General features: G+C 37.7%; 1 protein-coding gene across 11 annotated transcripts in view; it reads left to right on the forward strand.

Annotated features, from left to right (window-relative positions):
- The window catches only part of BBX (BBX high mobility group box domain containing), a 272,926-nt gene that overhangs the window by 48,207 nt on the left and 210,988 nt on the right, over positions 1 to 13,731 (forward strand). Inside the window, exon 1 of one of the 11 annotated variants that reach the window (XM_073892928.1) lies at positions 4,347 to 4,450. The exons of the other annotated variants lie outside the window; for them this stretch is intronic. The gene's annotated coding sequence lies outside the window, so the exon portion shown is untranslated. Of the gene's footprint in view, positions 1 to 4,346; positions 4,451 to 13,731 lie in introns of those variants that run through there. 11 annotated transcript variants of the gene reach the window in all.

Genomic DNA, 13,731 nt, shown 5'->3' on the forward strand with positions numbered 1-13,731 from the left:
AGAGATAAAGCCAAATGCCAAAGATCTCTTGACACTTTGGTGTTGTCTTTCCACATTACAAAAATACAGATTTATTTTTCAGAAGGATGACTCAAGGCTGTAGAGGGCAGTGTAAGCCAATTCAAGTGGACTTTCTAGGCTATGAGGTGCTATCATAGTTACTGTTGCCCAAATGTCCAGCTAGGTTTTAACACTAGCTAACCACTGACTGTTAGAATTGTTCTCGGATTTAAAAATAAAGAAAGATAAATGGAAACGTGTAATAGAACCAGAGTTACGCAAACCTACAAATGAAGGTGGCAATTAAACATGCACTGTTTCTACTCTTCTAAAGTCTAGTGGCAAAACCAATACCATTACCTGGATGATCTAGGCCTCAAAGCATTTTTGTCTCAGTGAACTTGATGACAAAGTTTCTTGTAAAGAATTTTCTCTCCTCTTTAGTTGTCTAATCATATAATTTTAATTAAAAATAGTAAAACCCTCAGTTGTCTTTCCCTTTTCCTCTCCCCTCCCTCACCACTTTATGAAGGCATAGACTATTTAGTTGTGTATCACATTATAAGCCATACTAAATTTAGAACACATTTAATAATGTCACTTCAGGTGTATTTTTTTATTTTTTTAAAGATCTTATTTATTTGACAGAGACACAGCGAGAGAGGGAACACAGCAGGGGGAGTGGGAGAGGGAGAAGCAGGCTTCCCACAGAGCAGGGAGCCTGATGCGGGGCTTGATCCCAGGACCCTGGGAACATGACCTGAGCCGAAGGCAGACACCCAACGACTGAGCCACCCAGGTGCCCATAAGCCATACTAAATTTAGAACACATTTAATAATGTCACTTCAGGTGTATTTGACATTCTCTCATTCTGTTGTCAGTATTCACAGACAGTTTGATTAGGATTTGTGTGATACTACCACTTTTCTGGTGAATAAGATGTTTTTGGTCTAAATTTCACAGTGAATGGCATAGCTTTTCATTTAGGGGGGAAAAAAACCCAAAACAAAAACTTATCAGCTCACAAATATTTCAGTTCTGGCAAAATTGCCACCACTGTTGCTCACACTGACCATCTGATGGGAACGGATATCTACGGTCTAAAGAAGTGATGTACAGGATTATGTTCATTACGTTTTGTTATATGCCACATCATCCATCCATTTCTTTTAGGTTTTTGGTTTTAAGATAAATATAATTGCCAGCACTGAAAATTTCCTAAGTAAAAATCATATCTTTGATAATTGCTGATACAGTACTGGTCACTGGCCTGATTTCAGTGGGTGATTATGTCTAATTTAAACAATTATAATAGGCATGTAGTCCTTGAGTAACATAACATCTTCACAGTTCTAATAAAAATGAAAACATAAGTTTTCTAAATGTAGACATATATGCCAGAAATGCAAGTCTTTCTTGTATGTTTGACTCTTTAAAATGTGGTAAGAACCAAGGAATGGACAGCTGGGAAGAACAAACTATATTTTTACATCCCGTGCATGTTCTTGTTTGATTTGCAGAACAATCTGTTGATAGAGTCATGGTTGCTATTGTTAACCTTTGCAGGTGGGGGGAAACTGGGGCTCAAGCAGTATGAGGGGCATGCTGACCCTGGGGTGGCTGGTAAGTCACGACACTACCTCTGGGTAGAATTAAATGGCTGTTTTACTGTTTTGTTGGCACAGACATAAGTGATTTTTTCAGTATGTTTAAAAATCAAAACCCTACCTATATTTTGTACCAGAGAATACGTTATCTGGAAATTCTCAATAACATATAACTTCAATTTCTTGACCTCACCAACTTACTAACTTTGGATCAATTTTCTAGTTTTCAGTTTTGCATTAGAGGTCTTTTTTTGTTTGATCTATGGTATAGTTAAGCTTGTTTATGTATTTCATGCATACGAAGGCCAAAATTTAAGAGGATATATAGAACTATGAACAAGAAAATGTTCATAGTTCTATAGGACCTTGTTCATCATTCTGTAGAATATAACAGCACAAAATTATAAGCTGAATAAATTTGTGATGGAGATTTACTTTCTGACATTCAGTATTCTTTAGGTACAAGTCAACATTCAAAGGATTGATCTTTCTGGTCAGTTAATTTTTACCTTGTGAGTTTTGTTTTAGTATTAGGGTCTTGTGTCTTTGGCTACAAGGGACTGACCAAAACTTTTCTTAGGACTTTTTTTTCTCCCAAAGCTCTTTATAAACATTAAATCACAAGAACAAATTTATTTTTTTACTGCATCTCTAAAAGGCACATAAAATTTGTTACCATACCTCCTATTAATTAAAATACTAAAAAGGATCTCCGAAACACCTGTTCCTCTCTAGAGGGAGGGGGTGGACCAGTGTATGGTAATGTTGGTGAGTGTGAAGCAGAATGTGATTCACCTAGCAAGGAATTAAATGCACATTTGTGGTTTTAAATTTATCAAAGCATTTCCGAAGAGAAAAAATCAGGAATAGAAGGAAGGATTGGAAGATAAAGATATTCTGCTTCTGTCTTGCAAGGAGAGGAATTTGAGGCTTCCTTTAAGTGTATGACCACTCAAGTTACTTAAACTCCCAAGTCTCCCATTTCCTCACCTTTAAAACAGGATAATAACTTAAGTACCTGTCCCATTGACTATCGAAAGGAATAGTGAATGGCTTCTCTGCCTCTTGGCACATGGTATTCTCTAAGTAATTGATAATAACAGCAGTAGCTCTTGTTGCTGCAATAATCTTAAATGAAAATTAATTGGTACCTAAAATTCAGTGGTAGCAACAGGAGCGGACAGGAAGGGTTGAGTGAGTGAAGGGTAAATAACCAGACCTCGTAAGGGCTTAGCAACTGGTGATGTGGGGTGTTGAAGTTAGGGGGTACCGAGGTGACTGTGGTGATTCAAATATGAGGGCTATTAAAGAGGTGGTGTTCTCCCTTACCCCAAGAAAGTCGGGTTTTCAGGGAAATACCAGTGAGGCAAAGCAGTAGCTTGAAAAACTGAGGATAACTTCTATTTATTGGACACATTTGTTTTAGTAAGTTTGTGATTAACAGTCACCATTTTTAAATGCTTTGAATTAAAGTACATTTTGCAGGGATGGGGCAAAAGAGGGTGGTGTTCTGCTGCCCAAGTAATTCAAGTTTTCGGGACTAATTTGTTTGGCTGGTGAATGTTCTCCCTAAGCAGTCCAAGGGCAAAATTTCTGTTTAAAAGAACCAGCTCTTCTTTAAGACATACAGTATGTGGAAGTGTGGCCAGGTACATTCATCGCACTGTAAGAGGGAGACCGACCGCGGGGGGCGAGGGGGGGTAGTCAGGAAGCATGTAGGTGGGAATGGTTTCCTGTTTCCAGGCAACAGACAGAGGAGCTCCAGCGAGAAAGCAACTTGAATATAAATTCATTCAGGAGAGGACATTTTACCACACTGCCTTCTAGCCGGTGGGGACACAGACTTGATTCTGGAAGATAGGGTGGAGTTTAAACTTCATTTGTCAATGGGTAAAGTTATTGGAACCCTGTTTCTCATCAGGTTTTGTGTGTACAAAAAATATCTGGTACTAGTGGCCAGGTTAGGATTTTATAATATGTTGAAAACAGTAGCACCTGCGTGCTTAACTCCTTTCTCCTTTTCCAGAAGCATGGGGCTTCCCGTGTTTTCGTTTTCCTGTCTGTCTGCTTAGAGAGCAGAGGGGCTCTTGGCCTTAGAGCAGGCTCTTTCCCTGCTGGCCTCCATCTGCAGGAAGGAGGGAGAAACACAGCACACTTAGCTCACTGGGAGGTGCTTCCTCCCCCCGGTGAGGCCAGCCCCACAGTTTCATGGGGAGCAGATGGGAGAAGAAGCCCTCCTGCTTCCTGGGCCATGGAAAGTGTGGGCTGGTCCCCAACTGGTGACATTTTCCCTGTCCCCTGAAATGCAGGAGGGAGGTCCACTGGGAAGAGTGGAAGAAGGCATTTGTAGGAGGTAGCTACCTGATCGGGGTGGGTTAATTTTTTTTTCTTTTTTAAAGATTTTTATTTATTTGTCAGGGAAAGAGAGCGTGAGCACAAGCAGGGGGAGCAGCAGGCAGAGGGAGAAGCAGGCTTCCCTCTGAGCAGGGAGCCCGACACGGGGCCCGATCCCAGGACCCTGGGATCATGACCTGAGCCGAAGGCAAGACGCTTAACCGACTGAGCCACCCAGGCACCCCTAGGGGTGGATTAATCTTGAGACTTTCAAGGTAATAGGAAAGGCAGTTGTTTAAATATTGGTCCCTCAAAGATTTTGTAACTGATAGAGTAACTCTGTGGGGCTTGAAGGACCATCTCATTTTCTATTCCAGCCCTCGAGCACACGGGGAGTCACCGAGTTTATGGAGCAGTGAGAAACCAGGGAAGGATTACACAGACTGGTGAAGAGTTGCCTGTGTCTTTTCTCACTTTCTCGCATTGTGTTCCCCCTAGAGTTGTGGAAGTCAGCTACTTTGCTTTTTTTTTAAATTTTTTTTAAAGATTTTATTTATTTATTCATGAGAGACGGAGAGAGAGAGGGAGGGAGAGAGAGCGAGAGAGAGAAGCAGAGGGAGAAGCAGGCTCCCAAGGAGCAGGGAGCCCGATGCGGGACTCGATCCCAGGACCCTGGGATCATGACCTGAGCCAAAGGCAGACGCTTAACCATCTGAGCCACCCAGGCGCCCAAGCTACTTTGCTTTTAAAATCGGCTTCTCATTGTTTCATTCTACTGCTTATGTTTAAGAGTTTTCTTCAAAAAAATGTGAGTCAGGTGACAGGGCTTGTAAAGGCTTGAAAGCCCATCTTGCACTGGGAATTGTCCTGTGCTCCGACAAGAGGCGAAGGCAGGTGTTCTTGTTTGAGGGTCGGCCTGGAAGAGTTGTTAGTTTTATGGCTCAGTCTGAAGCCTTCCTGAGTAACACCTTGGGACTGTAGGTGCCTTCTGCTCACCGGTTTCGTTACAGGGCCACACCAAGAGCTGTCCAGACGTTTAAGCAAACATGCAGAATCCGAGCTTTATATTGGATCCCCCTCTTGCCGTGTGTCAGAAGATGAATCATCCCTTGAAGGGTCTAATCTGTCTCCTTATTGTCCTGTCTGGAAGGGTCACATTATTTAAGTGTAACTCCTGAAAGCCTGGCAGGTCTTTTCAAACAAATGTTGATGGATACGCTGCAGTCCCTCCCATCTCAACAGATTTCTTTATGCTTCTTTCTACATAGACACTTAACCTATGTTGAGGGTGCCTCTTTTATGACCAGAGAGAAGAAGTTAAAGAAGTTTAGTCCTCACGGTTTATATAGTTTGTTCTTCCCCAGTTCTGTAGCCAGGTTTTAGTCAGATGTTGAGCCGTATCCTCTTTGTAGCCCTGTCTTCATTCTGTACTTGAATTCTCCATATCCTCCGGGGACCTTAAGAAGTACCTATGGTGGGTTGAGTATCTTTTAAGTTTTACTATCATTTTCTTTAGAATTAATTTTTAAATCTGGTTTTAAGAACATGAGTTGGCAAGTTCTAGGGTATTTTTATTACTTATATAATTATATCTTTATGGCAGTGAATTTCCCCCCATGTAACTCTGCATTATATTTGAGAAGGCCATTTTCAATCAGTGCAGCAGATTTTAAAAAGCCGATAATCTTTTAGGTAAAATTTGAATTACTTATGGCATTATATAGGCAATTAATTGAGTCTAGTTCATTTTAACTGCGTGGTATCATTTATAGAGTTCAAGTTCAGATATAGGAAATTATGAAAGGTTAATGTAATAAAAATAGACTACTGATGCATCATTCTTTTTTAAAAATGAAAAAATAAAGAGTTTAGTTTACCAGGAGATTATATTGCCTTTTTATCTGATTTTTAAGAGACATTGCTTCTGTTGTGCTAGTATTTTAGCAGAAGATGTCTCACATCTGGGACGCCTGGGTGGTTCAGTCAGTTAAGCGTCTGCCTTCAGCTCAGGTCATGATCCTAGTGTCCTGGGATCAAGTTCCACATTGGGCTCCGTGTTCAACAGGGAGTCTGCTTCTCCCTCTCCCTCTGCTGCTCCCCCTGCTTGTGCTCTCTCTCTGACAAATAGATAAAATAAAATCTTAAAAAAAAAAAGTCTCACATCCAAAGGTTTTTTGTTGTTAATTTTTCCCATTGTCATTCTCACTACTCTCCTTCAGTATTGTCATCCTTGCTATTTTGTTGAATGTTCAAAATTGTTATACTAGCACATTCATGTGATTAATACATATTAACAATTTGTTTTATTTTGCTGAAGAGTCAAATGTAAGATTTCCACAAGGGATTCATTATAGTAAAGGAACATTATCTTTTGATGTCAGTTACACTAAACTTTAGTTGAATTCCGAATAGTTAAGTGTTTACCAAAAATATGAGTGGTACATGTATGCTATCAAGAAAAAATATCCCATGGTTTTAAAATATTAAACAGTCAATATTTTTAATAAGACTAAATTTCATGATTTAATCTTCTGTAACAATGCAAATAAATGTTTAAAATATGGAAGACCTAAAGTCTACCTGATATCTGATCTGAGGCTGACCTTTTTAATTGTTATTCATAAGTGAATTCATGAATGAATTTTGCTTAAAGAATAATCTATATTTAACTAGGAGCAAATTTAATCCAAGCTTTTAATTTTTCATGGAAGCTACTAGTTTTATATTAAAATATCTTTATTTATTTATTTATTTTTTAAAAGATTTTATTTATTTGAGAGAGAGAGAGAATGAGAGACAGAGAGCATGAGAGGGCGGAGGGTCAGAGGGAGAAGCAGACTCCCTGCTGAGCAGGAAGCCCGATGTGGGACTCGATCCCGGGACTCCAGGATCATGACCTGAGCCGAAGGCAGTCGCCTAACCAACTGAGCCACCCAGGCGCCCTATTTTAAAATATCTTTAATCATACTTTAATTTACTGAGCTTTTATAGAGTAATCACACTTAAGTTCTGAAGTGTAGGGTGGATAAAAGAGAAATCTAAGACATTTTCCCTGCATCCTAGGAAAGGAATAGCCTTTTCTCCATTTCTGCTCAGTCTTTTTTGGTGATATAGGTCAGTCTCATTCAAGATTACAAAATTTGGGGATTTCCCTTCTGTGATCCTTTATTTGTGCTTTGCTCCTAGCAAGTATGCAGTGAAAGGACCTTATTTTCTTCATTCTTTGGTCTTGCAGGACCTAACAGTGCTTTGTACATACTAGACAGATAATAATTGTGGAATTAAGCAGAGATTTTTTAAAAAGTAGCTTTAAGAATGGAATTATATGCCAAATTATAATTAGTAGTTTGCTAATTGGATTCCTCTGCTATGGGCATGAGCTGTTGTTCAGTTTTTATAACATTGCATACATCCTTGGTATTTAATATCCTTGAGTTAGCTGTTTGCAAACAGAAATTTAAGATAATAATTTACTTGAGTTATACATAAGGAATGAAGTTTATCAGCAGTACGACAGAATTTATAGAGTTTATTAAATCTAATGCTTAATCCTGTACCATGTTCTCTAAGAGTAGTTGTCTGATTTTTTTAAAAAGAATTCTGCTATATCATTATTACCACTATTACACATTTTAAAGTAGACTTTAGAGTATATCAATTTGTATACAGTGTTACTACATCTGTAAGGGCACATGTTTATTTTAGGACGATATGTATGTATATGGGCCAAAATACCTTTTTTTTTTTTTAAAGGATCTCTAACTTAAAAAAAAAGTCCTTATTTCAAAGATTTAGGAAGAAGCAATCACTTCTTAGATTGTTAGGACATCAGATATTTTGGCAAACTTTTTCTTTAATAAAATATTCATGTTAACCTGGTAAAAGTATTTTTAAAGTACTTTCTGGGGTACCTGGATGGCTCAGTCGTTAAGCGTCTGCCTTTGGCTCAGGTCATGATCCCAGGGTCCTGGGATCGAGTTACGCATTGGGCTCCCTGCTTGGTGGGGAGCCTGCTTCTCCCTCTCCCACTCCCCCTGCTTGTGTTCCCTCTCTCGCTCTGTCAAATAAATAAATAAAATCTAAAAAAAAAAATAAAAAGTACTTTCTATAGGTAGCAAGTGTTTTGCAAAATTGTTGTATGCTTTTGGAAACATTTGGCAAAAATTTGTGCAGTTTTTAACCTAAAGAATTTTCAGTACACATATGGCATGTATAGAAACCTTTTTTTTTTTTTTTAAGATTATTTGAGAGAAAGAGAGAGAACACAAGCTGGGAGAGAGGTAGAGGGAGAAGCAGACTCCCCACTGAGCAGGGAGCCCGATGTGGGGCTCCATCCCAAGACCCTGGGATCACGACCTGAGCCAAAGGCAGACGCTTAACAGACTGAGCTACCCAGGTGCCCCTATATAGAAATCTTTTTTTTTTTTTAAGAATTTATTTATCAGAGAGTGAAGAGAGAGAGTGAGTGAGCAAGCAAGCATGCATACAAGCAGGGGGAGCAAGAGAGGGAGAGGAGAAGCAGGCTGTCTGCTGAGCAGGGAGTACCCTGCGGGGCTCGATTCCAGGACACTGGGATCATGACCCCAGCCGAAGGCAGACGTTTAACGACTGAGCCACCCAGGTGCTCCTAGGAACTTTTTTACACAATATTTTTCTGTCCCCTGGGAAGTTTGTATCTTTGGACCACCTTTACCCATCTCTTCTGTTTCTAAGTCACATTGTATTTAGTTTCATCCAGGTGTCCAGACAATGTTTATAAAATTAAGTTGTTTTTTATTAAAGTATTGATTTTTTAATAAAATAATTGAAGTTATGTCTTTGTGATTGAAAAGTTGTTTTAGCCTGTCAGTTAAGTAGCCATCTTTAAAAACCCACAGCCACCCAAATGCCAAACAATTAATACTAATTTTAGGACAGCTTCCAGACATGAATTTCAACAAAGGAGAGGACTTTCTCTGTTTTTTGTTTTTAATCGTGAGTGAATGGTTCTTTACTTACTAATGTCTTACTAGTATTATTACTATAAGTATTACCGTCTTACTAGTATTTTCTACTTTAAAGCCATTGGCATGTAAATAATAAGGTAATGTGCTAATGTTCTGTCACTGGCACTGTAATGCCAGTTAAAATGTAATGATTGCAAGTTTAAGTGCTAGAATCTTTTGTTTTTAATAGTTTTTAACTCTTTGAAAGTTTAAGTTTAAATGTTAAACTTTTGACGATGATAATTTCCCTGCCTTGCTAAACAGAATTTAATAAACATAATTTTGCTTTCTTTGGTATTTCAAAATCACTGTTATTGCTGTTAAGATTAATGGAATGGTGTAGGTATGTGTTATGGAGATATGTAGTGCTCTTTACCACACTATAAATGCTCTGTGTTGCTGTTCTTTAGAGAATGATCTGTGCTTTTAATCTTTTTTTTTTCCCTATTCCCCCATTTTTATCCTGTTTCCTTTTTGACTCTTCTCGAGACTGTTAGCAGCCCAGTTATATGATTCTGCTAAGATAATGAACCATATCGCAACAATGATCAAAATAAAAATCAACATGTGGTGAAGTTGAAAGGCCTGCCTTTAAGTATGGAACTTGTTGGGTATTAATAAAACAAATCTTGGTTGTTCAGAGGACTTTCTCTGCTTTCTTAAGCCTATGATCTTTTGTATTTTGAATAATCTCAGAAGTAGAGTCTCTGATTGACTTGGATGTTAGTTACTCTGCTAGGTTTCTTGGTGTAACTCTGAGGCATGAACCTCACAGATACCTAACAGCAACTCAACTGCTTATTTTATGAATAAGGAAACAGCATAAATGAATGATTTGCACCAACAGTGCAGGATACTAGATTTTTGGAGTAATTAATGCTTTATTTATTACTTTTAAGAGCAAACTGAGTCACTGAGAATAGTTTTAAAATGTTAATTCATGTTTTAAAAATAATAGTAATATGTTAATGCTTTTCTTCATTATAACCTGATTTCTGCTGAGCCTGAGTAGATTAATGGTTCTGCAAAACAGTCTTGAGTTTTGATTTCTGGAACTATCTTTTTTTTTTTTTTTTTAAGTCTTTTTTGTTTTTTACAAACATGCTAGTCATTTCAATTTTTGGGATGAATTATACTTTTAACTTACATATAGTATCTCAAATATAATTAATTCTGAACTTCAGCTAATTTTGCAGTTTGTTTTTAATATCTGAATCAAGTTATTGAAGTGATTACTATTTTTTTCTTTAGTTTTACATACCTTATAGAATCAAAGTTAATAGTTCTCAATTTGTCAGTCAATTATCAAAACACATTTTTCCCTTCCTCCCTGCCTTCCTTTCTCCGTTTCTTCATTTCCTCCTTCAAATGTTCATGTATAGAATGCTACGTGGTGGATACCAGAGAGCACAGCCCCTTAACCTTACATTCTACTGAAGACAGTTGATGTCAAATAATTACTTATGCATTATTTTAATTCAAAGTTTCATAAATGCTTAAAAGCAGAAGAATGGGTTGGGTAGTAAAAGAAATACTCTTAAGTGAGGAGCTGACCAAATCTTTAGGAGCAGGGCCGGCTTCTTTGAGGAAGTGATGTTTCAATTGAAATCTGAATTAGTAGGCTTTTAGGAAACAAAAATGCGGGAGAGAGTATAGCAACAAGGCCTGTAAGTGGGCAGATGGAGTGGCATGAACTCCTACAGGAGCTGAGTGAAGACAGGCCAGGAGGCAGGAGGGAAACCAAGAGAATGTCAAGTCAGTAATCCCAAGTGGAGGAAACAGTAAGGTATGGATGTGAACCCACTGCTGCTTTTAACAGTCCATAGGCCATTGGTTGTCTTACAGGAAGTCATTTTTGAAAAATGGAGGGTGTGAGAGCTGCCATACAGCAGTGGATTAGGGGCAGGTAAGAAGGGAGAAAAAGGTGATAGTTGGCTGTTGGCAAATTTTTCGAAAAGTTTCACTTGGAAAGGAGGAAAAGAGAGTCAGCATAGTACCTGGAGATGGAATTGGGAGCTGATTATGCTAAGATAAAAAGGAAATATCTGTATTTCAAAGTGGAAAAAAATAGCTTCTCAAAAGACCCATACTGCATATGTGACAGCAAATACAATTAAAAAGTCTTTAAATTATTATATTTTTGATAATTCTGATGTTTATAAGAAGCCTTTCTTTCCATTTATGGTTCTTTTAGTTAACTCAGTACTACAAAAATATGACTGTTTCTTTTTCTGTGGGTCTTTGTTTTCATTAGAAAATGTTTTATCAAAATTTATAAATTTTAATGATGCTAAATTGGCATGAGCCACTTGAAATAATATTTCCACAATAAGAAATATATTATATTTTATATATATATATATATATATATATGAGCAGTTCTGGAAAACTAAAAAGTGAATTTATTTTAATTATGTTATTAAAGCACAGTAGGAGGATACGAGAGAACAAGATGCTTGGTTATACTGTATTTACTGCAAAGAGGAGGTCAGTAACCCCTAAACTAAGCAGTTCCAGAACCTTCAGATTTCAATCTATAATTACTCTTATTGGTCAGATTCACACTTTACTTAAAAGTTTTGGACATTTTCGTGAAAGAGCAATAAAAGATCAAATTGCAGGTATATTTTCTAATGCTCTTTCTTATACCTTTGATGTTAAACAAATGTTCTCTTTTTAAGGAATGTAGAATGTAGAATCAGAAATGTTAATAATAAATAAATAGAGGGTAATCATTTGGCCAGGATGATTCATCCACATGGTTCTCTTAAATATCAGTAATCTATTTTAAAGAGCTTATTTATATATTATTAATTATTTGTCCATCAGAGAATTTAGGTTATAGGCAGAGAAATGTAAAATTTTTAAGTTTTAAGAGTCATTAGCATTTGAATATTAATCAGGAATGAACTTTGATTTAAAATATTCAGTCTGTTGTACATATATATCTGCCGATAAATACACATGAATTCTTTTTTTTTTTTTTAAGATTTTATTTATTTATTTGACAGAGAGAGACACAGTGAGAGAGGGAACACAAGGAGGGGGGGTGGGAGAGGGAGAAGCAGGCTTCCCGCCGAGCAGGGAGCCCGATGTGGGGCTCGATCCCAGGACCCTGGGATCATGACCTGAGCCGAAGGCAGATGCTTATCGACTGAGCCACCCAGGCGCCCCCATGAATTCATTTCTTGAGAGATAACTCTTCATTGTGTTTTTTTTTAGATCTGGTTTCTTAAACTTGAGCCAAGTAGTAGACATAGCCTCAGGTGTTAGCTAGTTCTTAATGAGCATTAAAATTTTTTTTATGTTTTTTACTTAGATGATAAATGTGAAAGAAATAGTGTATTTTCTAGGTGGTCTGATTAGTTAACTTATAACTGAAATTACTATTGGATTTTTGTCCTAAAGTTTGCATTTCTGTTTATGATACTGTTGACAATTAAATGTGCACCTACAGTGAATTTTTTAGCTATTAAGACCATATTCCTTAGACTGCAGTTCACAGTGTTGTCTGTGGATTTCTTTTTGTTGTCAAGGCTAAATAAGTTTGAGAAACGGTGTCCTTGATTATGGCTTGTGATTATTGTGTCCAGTGATATAAGCAGGTGATTTCACACTGTTGAGGGCTTTGCCATTTTATCTTGCTTTATTTAAAAATATATTCCACCACTTCCTCTGAATGTTTTGAAAATTTTAACTTTTTTTTTTTTTTTTTTTTTTTTTTTTACAGATAAATGAACTTAGTTTTGGTAAGCTTTTGGAAATTTAGTCACACAAATTGGAATGATTTGGCTCTTCTTGTATTTTAGATAATCTGGACTAGAAATTGCTATTGTCAGAATTCCTAAAGAAGTAGTAAAGAATATGTTACAAAGTTTTTCAGGTTGCTGCCTGCTGTTAGTTATTAAGTGTTGAGACCTTGTCCTAAAGGAGAAATTATATGGAGGCAGATGCTTGCTGGAGCCAGGCAGAGAGCATGACTGTGGGAACTGGGCATTGGGTAAGTGGATAGGAGATAGTGGGGATCATGCCTTAACTGCAGACGCCTGCTCTGAAGTCACTCAGATTCATTTTCATCTTCACTGGGCAGGCCACACCAACACAGATTTGCAGGCTGTAGGCTGTTGAGCCTCAGACTAGTAGGGGGAACAACTTAGTTGGGGAAAGCAAAACTTGGAGAGAAAATGGTTCTATCTCAGAACCAGTTTGAGGCAGTTTTTCATTCATTTATTCATTCATCCTTTTTTTTTTAATTTTATTTCTTCGAGAGAGAGAGAGAAGAGAGCACAAGCAGGGGGAGCAGCAGAGGGAGAGGGAGCAGCAGTCGCCCCTCCAAGCAGGGAGCCCGATGTGGGGCTCCATCCCAGGACCCTGGGATCATGACCTGAGCCGAAGGCAGAGGCTTAACCATCTGAGCCGCCCAGGCGCCCTGTTCATTCATCCTTCTGTCCATTTATCATTTCATCCATTCTTCTGTCCTCTTCATTTATACACATATTAATTTACTCATCACTGAAGTACCTATTATATGCCTGGTTTTAGACACAAAACAGAATCCTTGCCTTTAGTAATTCATAGTTTTACAGCAAGTTGGCAGAAAGCCAACCAGAAATAGTACAGAAAACACCTTGTTTTAATAATATATCTCACTGCCAAATTATTATTATCTTTTTGCTTACCTTCTTTTCTTCCTAGGAGAGTAGGAGCCTTATCTATTTTGTTCTTTTTTCCCATTGCTCAAAGCAGTTCCTGGTATACAGTAGGTATTAAGCAACTATTGAATAAATTGAATGAATGAATGGAT

Source organism: Callorhinus ursinus, unplaced genomic scaffold, assembly GCF_003265705.2.
Source record: "Callorhinus ursinus isolate GAN/ISIS: 27379988/994484 unplaced genomic scaffold, GSC_fseal_2.0 scaffold1, whole genome shotgun sequence".
Classification (NCBI taxonomy): Eukaryota; Metazoa; Chordata; class Mammalia; order Carnivora; family Otariidae; genus Callorhinus; species Callorhinus ursinus.